The sequence below is a fragment of the Hoplias malabaricus genome, chromosome 15, assembly GCF_029633855.1.
Source record: "Hoplias malabaricus isolate fHopMal1 chromosome 15, fHopMal1.hap1, whole genome shotgun sequence".
NCBI classification, from domain to species: Eukaryota; Metazoa; Chordata; class Actinopteri; order Characiformes; family Erythrinidae; genus Hoplias; species Hoplias malabaricus.
Window position 1 is genome coordinate 13,848,588 of NC_089814.1, and position 8,040 is coordinate 13,856,627.

Below are 8,040 nucleotides of genomic sequence, written 5' to 3' on the forward strand. Positions count from 1 at the left end.
GGAGTGGCTTTTATGATACAAACATAGACATCCAACATATGTTTCTGACCTGACTAATGTTCTTGTGGCTGAAGACCAAACAAATCATCACAGATATATATTCATGTTATGTATTTACATGTCTTTTTACTTGTTTCAGTCACATTCTTTTGCTTTCCCACTGCACCAGCATCAGATTTCCTCATGTGTCTTGGATTACTGCCAGGCCTCATTGATTATTATAAAGCAAGCTACCACAGTTTTACTAAAAGTGGGGAAAAAAAATTGAAAGTGAAAAGTGGAATAGCCTAAATAAATTAATCACGTTCGTTTCCTTATAAGGTGTTACGAGCTGCATCAGGCTTAAAAATTTGATTTCTAGATTGTAGATTTAGTTGGTGCCAATAGTAGATAATAACTATTCAGGTTCAATATATTTTGTTGCCTGAGAAAGACAAACAGTCCAAGAAATTAAAATTTAACCCATAAGAGCCCAGACTCAATTCACCATAAAGCCAAATTATGAGAAATATAGAACAGACCTAAGAAAAACTTTTCACATCTCGTGCTGTATTCTGTCATTTTATTGGGGGTAAAAATTCAAATGTAAAATACACATCACAAAAATGTTTGTATGTAACATAGGACAAGTTACTAAAGCATTTAAATTGTCAACAAAAGTTTGAACTTACATGTTAAAAAACTAAAATATGTTTTTAAATAAACATATATGAGGTATATGTACTCTATGTACTCACCAGGCACACCATCATCCTGTAAATGAAGTCAGACTTCAACAAATTCAGAAACTGCTATGTGACTGCATCCAGGATGTTCAGAAAATGTCACTTAGGGACTTAATGATTTAAGGTGAAAGATAAAGCTGTGTATGTAATTTTCCAGACTTTATAAACGGTTTGTGACACATGCCAAAATGGGCTTCTAAGGATTACGATGTCTTAATAAGTGTAGGATTAGTGGTCAAAAAAATGACGAGTCTTCAGTCTGCGTTTGAGACCAGTGAGGGGCTCGACAGTTTGAACAGTCAGTGGAAGTTCATTCCGTTATGTGGGAGTCAGGACGAGAGAGAAGAAACTTGATGCCCAAGTGACTTGAAGAGTGATGCCGAGCTGTAATTGAGGAACAAAGCATTCAAGGAACTTATATTTTGACCATTGCCATCATGTATACATTTTCAGGATTTGAGAACTTATAATGTGATGTTTCAATGTGGGTTTAACAAGCTGAGATGCAGATTAAACTATAACCAAACTTGATGTGTGATTTTTAAGAAATATCACATTAGAGGGAGCAATTTTATACTTAATATCTGGAAGTCCAAAGATCATTACCATTATTAAGTCCAATATTAACCACTCTTTAAAAGATATAATGTTGTTTTTGAAAAGCCACATTTTCAAATAACTATGTGTAAGAAATCTAAAGTTAAAGTTTGAGACCTTTTCTTGTTATTATTGATGTTTATGTTCATAAATCAAGAAAAACAAATACATTTAACTGAATGTTAGTGAAATGTATTTGTAGCTTCCATGGGGTTTTACTAATCAAGCCACTTTAATGTGCCTTTGCTGCCACCTGGTGTTAAAAAATACATATTTATTATTGCACTATGAAGGAGAAGTATTCAAATGTATTCAACTTGAATTAATTCAGTGTAATATATGGAAAATGCAGCAGATGGCGCTGTAAGAACATTAAATTAGGAGAGTGGTGCACACAGATCTGTGTCAGAGAAAGATTATATTTGAATACTTTTCGGCAAAATAACTGTTTTACTATTTAAATGAGTAGGGCTGGATATCCCAAGGTGTTGTAATATTAGGATCCAGCAAAAATTACATTAAGTACTCTCATTGATTTTAGGACGATCTTAATCTCAACACTACAAAGCTTTCAGGAACCTGGGCGCAAATCCACAGAAGGAAAAGTGCATAGGAATTTAACACAGCATTTATTTAACCAGATGGGATTAAAATGTTGCATATGTCTACACATATGTTACTATTTGGCATCTAATTGATTAATGTATGTCTGGTGCATTTGCTCAAAATATGGTAAAGGACAAGGCCTAAGTAAAAAGAAAAAGGAAATGCAAGGAACAATGTTCTTTTAAATAGTGCAACCCAAGCTTCTATTGAAGCAAGTAAGTTTATTACAAACACCATTTACAGAAAAGTTGGGACCCTGTGCCAAATGTAAAAAAAATAGAGTTCAATGATGTGCAAATCACAAATAACTTATATTCATTTGAAAATAGTACAAAGACAATATTTCAAATGCTGAAACTGAGATGAAAGTTTATTGCTTTTTGAGATTGATTCAAGAAACACATACCAAAAAAGGTGGCACTGGGTAAACTGGTAACGTTGTGTAATGCAAACAAACCAATAAACAAACAAGGTTAACTGGCAACAAGTAGGTGACATGACTGGGTTTAAAAAGAGCATCTTTCTGAAATAAAGATGGGGAGGTGTTCACTACACTGTCACTCTGTGACATGTGGCTAAATATTTCACAATCAACAGCAAAATAAGTAAATAAACAAATAATAATAATAATAATAACAATGATTAAATTACAGTATAAATTGTACTGTTTGTTTTGTATAAGCTTCTTCAAGTTTCAGTTTATTGACTTGTATTTCACGATTTATTACTTCTGTAATAATTCTTTAACTTCACTAATTAACATTGAAATGCAGTCAACTTTTTACTAAATATAAATCTCCAAATATGGTTCCTTATAGCCTGACCACTCATACCATAAATAATAGGATTTAATAAAGGTGGACAAATCATAAAATACAGAGACATGAATGTGCGGAAGTCATAGGGTAAGTAGCTGATATTGAACCTGCTTTGTACTATCTCAAAAAATATCCCAACAAAATAATTCAAAATGGCGAGAAGGTGAGGTGTACAGATTTGAATTGCTGTAGGCAAACTCGCAGAATTTGTGCATAAGAGAATAGGATCATGAGGATCTGTGGAAACATAAAAACAGCCATCATTGAAAGCCCAACTAAGCTATTAACTATGATGTCTGTTTACATTTTTGTAAATACAAGGTTTTGTTAATTTCTACTTTTGTAACTGTGATATTTTGTCACAACATCAACACCTGGTGACCTGTTTGAGCTTTGTCATTTGTATTTATGCTCTTTCATTGCAACCACTAGCCATTCTTGTCACTCTAAGTAATATTAAGGTGTCGGACACTGGGGAACTAATTAATACAGTTGTTAATAATGTACTTATATTGTGCACTACTGCATAATTCTAAATATCACTGTTGCATTAGAACTTAAATAAGATCTGATTGTTATATTCATTTGCAATATATTAAGATTTGTGCTATATATTTGCCACTTTTAAACATGTACACAGTATATTTAATACCGTTTAAAAATAACAATTAGTTGTTCATAGAAGTAAAATGATTATTATTTCAAAATATGTAATGTAATATAATGTAAAAAATGTTAAGGCATCATTTCAAAGGCACCTAATATATTTCACAAAAGAGAGACTTTACTCCACACAGCTGTTGTTGAAACCTGAGAAAGGGTAGTTCAAATGAAGTTTGCTATCAACATTTCTTCTATATCTCAGAGAAGTAGGAGGTTCTTGTGACATACCAAGCACCCCGTGTTCTCTTGAGATGCAGCTGTGATGTTTTAATTGTATATGGCATATATTCACCCTCAAAAAATGTTTTTACTCAATGATAATTTTACACATGCATAAAAAAAAAAAACATTTTATTCTAAGTCTGTTTTAAGGAATTTATACTGGTTCCATGTTTCAAAATGTTCACATAGTGTGAAGAGAAAGTGAGGTTTTTAAATGATAGAACTATAAACTCACATCCCATTTCCAAAAAAAGTTGAGATGCTTTGTAAAATGAAAATAAAAACAAAATGCTACGATATAGAAATAATTCAAAAGTCATTTGCTACAAAGACAACATTTTAAATGTTCATGTGTGTGGTTTTTTCCCATAATGCAACATTTGCTTCCAATGAGTTGCAGGTCAGGACTAGTTTAGCATTGTGACTATTTTAATAAGGAGTTGTAATTTATGCCAAATGTTTATGTTTGTTATATATCAATAAAACTTGGTCTTCTCCCCGAAAATAATTGTCCTGACTATATCACACTGTACCAAAACCAGTTTATATGTACTGTATTGACAAATGTATAGGGAGACCTACACATTACATATTTATGATATCCCGTTCTAAATCCATTGGCATTAATGTACAGTTTTATGCAATTTTTCATACTATTGTTAATATCAGAGGAGGTTTAGAACTCATTTAAGCTCAGTTTATCTTAAATCAGCTTGAGCTTGAGGCCGCAGCATATCTGGATCCTGTTTATATGTGTTTTTGTTGTTGTTGTTGTTTTAGAGTTTTAACTTGCCCTGTGATGGACCGGTGCCTCATCCAGGGTGTGTTCCTGCATTGTGCTCAGTGATTCCAGGTACCCTGAACTGGATAAGCAATTACAGACAATGAATGAATTAATTATTTAATTAATCAATTAATTAATGAGATTTATTTTGCGATTGGGGATACCACCATGAACTGTTTTCACAGAGAGTGTTTTTGGAAGTTCATGCAGCGATTTGGGCACCTGTTTTTGATGTGGCCAGAAGATCAGCTGGTAGTGTCGCACAGCTCCAGGGACCTGGAGGTTGTGGGTTCAAGTCCTACTCCGGGTGATTGTCTGTGAGGAGTTTGATGTGTTCTCCCCGCATTGGTTTCCTCCGGGTGCTCCGGTATCCTCCCATGGTCCAAAACTAGAGGATTTGGCAAATTTTTATGGGTGCAACCCACATACTCAGCACTACAGCTCATCCCACAAATTCATGTTCCTTACAAATGTGGCACCATTTAAAAGGGAAATCAGCTGGCTTTTCAATGGTAAGATTTATTTCAATGGTAAGATTTATTGCAAAGAAGCATTGTTACAACAAATAAATAATCTATCAAACACAAATTTCCTTAATTTTGTGCTATATAAAATTGAGGTTATTTCAGACAAAGGAGGATTTATCAGCTTTTAGGGCATAGGGTGTCCTAACATTTTCCTCACAGGAAATGTACATTTTTGTTCATTACATTTTACAACTTATGATTATTTCAGTTTTATTTAACTTAAGTTTATTCAGTTTTCTTTGTTTAGTTATATAAGCTCCATCTTCAAATAAAGCTCAAATGGTTTTTTACTATAATGTTATGTTTACAAATGTGAATCTTGAATTGAAAACAGAGAAACATTAAAGCAAATGGACAGTGGAGCAGTGGAACTGTGTTCTCTGGACTGCAGTAGTTCCATCCAATACCTTTGTTATGAGCTGGAGTGGCATTTATGATACAAACATAGACATCCAACATATGTATCTGACCTGACTAATGTTCTTGTGGCTGAAGACCAAACAAATCATCACAGATATATATTCATGTTATGTATTTACATGTCTTTTTACTTGTTTCAGTCACATTCTTTTGCTATCTCACTGCACCAGCATCAGATTTCCTCATGTGTCTTGGATTACTGCCAGGCCTCATTGATTATTATAAAGCAAGCTACCACAGTTTTACTAAAAGTGGGGAAAAAAAATTGAAAGTGAAAGAGGAATAGCCTAAATAAATTAATCACGTTCATTTCCTTATAAGGTGTTACGAGCTGCATCAGGCTTAAAAATTTGATTTCTAGATTGTAGATTTAGTTGGTGCCAATAGTAGATAATAACTATTCAGGTTCAATATATTTTGTTGCCTGAGAAAGACAAACAGTCCAAGAAATTAAAATTTAACCCATAAGAGCCCAGACTCAATTCACCATAAAGCCAAATTATGAGAAATATAGAACAGACCTAAGAAAAACTTTTCACATTTCGTGCTGTATTCTGTCATTTTTGGGGGGGGGTAAAAATCCCAATGAAACATACACATCACAAAAATGTTTGTATGTAACATAGGACAAGTTACTAAAGCATTTAAATTGTCAACAAAAGTTTGAACTTACATGTTAAAAAACTAAAATATGTTTTTAAATAAACATATATGAGGTATATGTACTCTATGTACTCACCAGGCACACCATCATCCTGTAAACGAAGTCAGACTTCAACAAATTCAGAAACTGCTATGTGACCGCATCCAGGATGTTCAGAAAATGTCACTTAGGGACTTAATGATTTAAGGTGAAAGATAAAGCTGTGTATGTAATTTTCCAGACTTTATAAACGGTTTGTGACACATGCCAAAATGGGCTACTATGGATTACGGTGTCTTAATAAGTGTAGGATTAGTGGTCAAATAAATGACGAGTCTTCAGTCTGCGTTTGAGACCAGTGAGGGGCTCGACAGTTTGAACAGTCAGTGGAAGTTCATTCCGTTATGTGGGAGTCAGGGCGACAGAGAAGAAACCTGATGCCAAAGTGACTTGAAGAGTGATGCCGAGCTGTAATTGAGGGACAAAGCATTCAAGGAACTTATATTTTAACCATGGCCATCATGTATACATTTTCAGGATTTGAGAACTTATAATGTGATGTTTCAATGTGGGTTTAACAAGCTGAGATGCAGATTTAAAAATTGGCATTTGTATACAATAACCAAACATGATGTGTGATTTTTAAGAATTATCACATTAGAGGGAGCAATGTTATACTTAATATCTGGAAGTCCAATATTAACCACTCTTTAAAAGATATAATGTTGTTTTTGAAAAGCCACATTTTCAAATAACTATGTGTAAGGAATCTAAAGGTAAAGTTTGAGACCTTTTCTTGTTATTATTGATGTTTATGTTCAAATATCAAGAAAAACAAATACATTTAACTGAATGTTAGTGAAATGTATTTGTAGCTTCCATGGGGTTTTACTAATCAAGCCACTTTAATGTGCCTTTGCTGCCACCTGGTGTTAAAAATACATATTTATTGCACTATGAAGGAGAAGTATTCAAATGTATTCAACTTGAATTAATTCAGTGTAATATATGGAAAATGCAGCAGATGGCGCTGTAAGAACATTAAATTAGGAGAGTGGTGCACACAGATCTGTGTCAGAGAAAGATTATATTTGAATACTTTTCGGCAAAATAACGGTTTTACTATTTAAATGAGTAGGGCTGGATATCCCAAGGTGTTGTAATATTAGGATCCAACAAAAATTACATTAAGTACTCTCATTGATTTTAGGACGATCTTAATCTCAACACTACAAAGCTTTCAGGAACCTGGGCGCAAATCCACAGAAGGAAAAGTGCATAGGAATTTAACACAGCATTTATTTAACCAGATGGGATTAAAATGTTGCATATGTCTACACATATGTTACTATTTGGCATCTAATTGATTAACGTATGTCTGGTGCATTTGCTCAAAATATGGTAAAGGACAAGGCCTAAGTAAAAAGAAAAAGAAAATGCAAGGAACAATGTTCTTTTAAATAGTGCAACCCAAGCTTCTATTGAAGCAAGTAAGTTTATTACAAACACCATTTACAGAAAAGTTGGGACCCTGTGCCAAATGTAAAAAAAAATAGAGTTCAATGATGTGCAAATCACAAATAACTTATATTCATTTGAAAATAGTACAAAGACAATATTTCAAATGCTGAAACTGAGATGAAAGTTTATTGCTTTTTGAGATTGATTCAAGAAACACATACCAAAAAAGTTGGCACTGGGTAAACTGGTAATGTTGTGTAATGCAAACAAACAAATAAACAAACAAGGTTAACTGGCAACAAGTAGGTGACATGACTGGGTTTAAAAAGAGCATCTTTCTGAAATAAAGATGGGGAGGTGTTCACTACACTGTCACTCTGTGACATGTGGCTAAATATTTCACAATCAACAGCAAAATAAGTAAATAAACAAATAATAATAATAATAATAATAACAATGATTAAATTACAGTATAAATTGTACTGTTTGTTTTGTATAAGCTTCTTCAAGTTTCAGTTTATTGACTTGTATTTCACGATTTATTACTTCTGTAACAATTTTTTAAATTCACTAA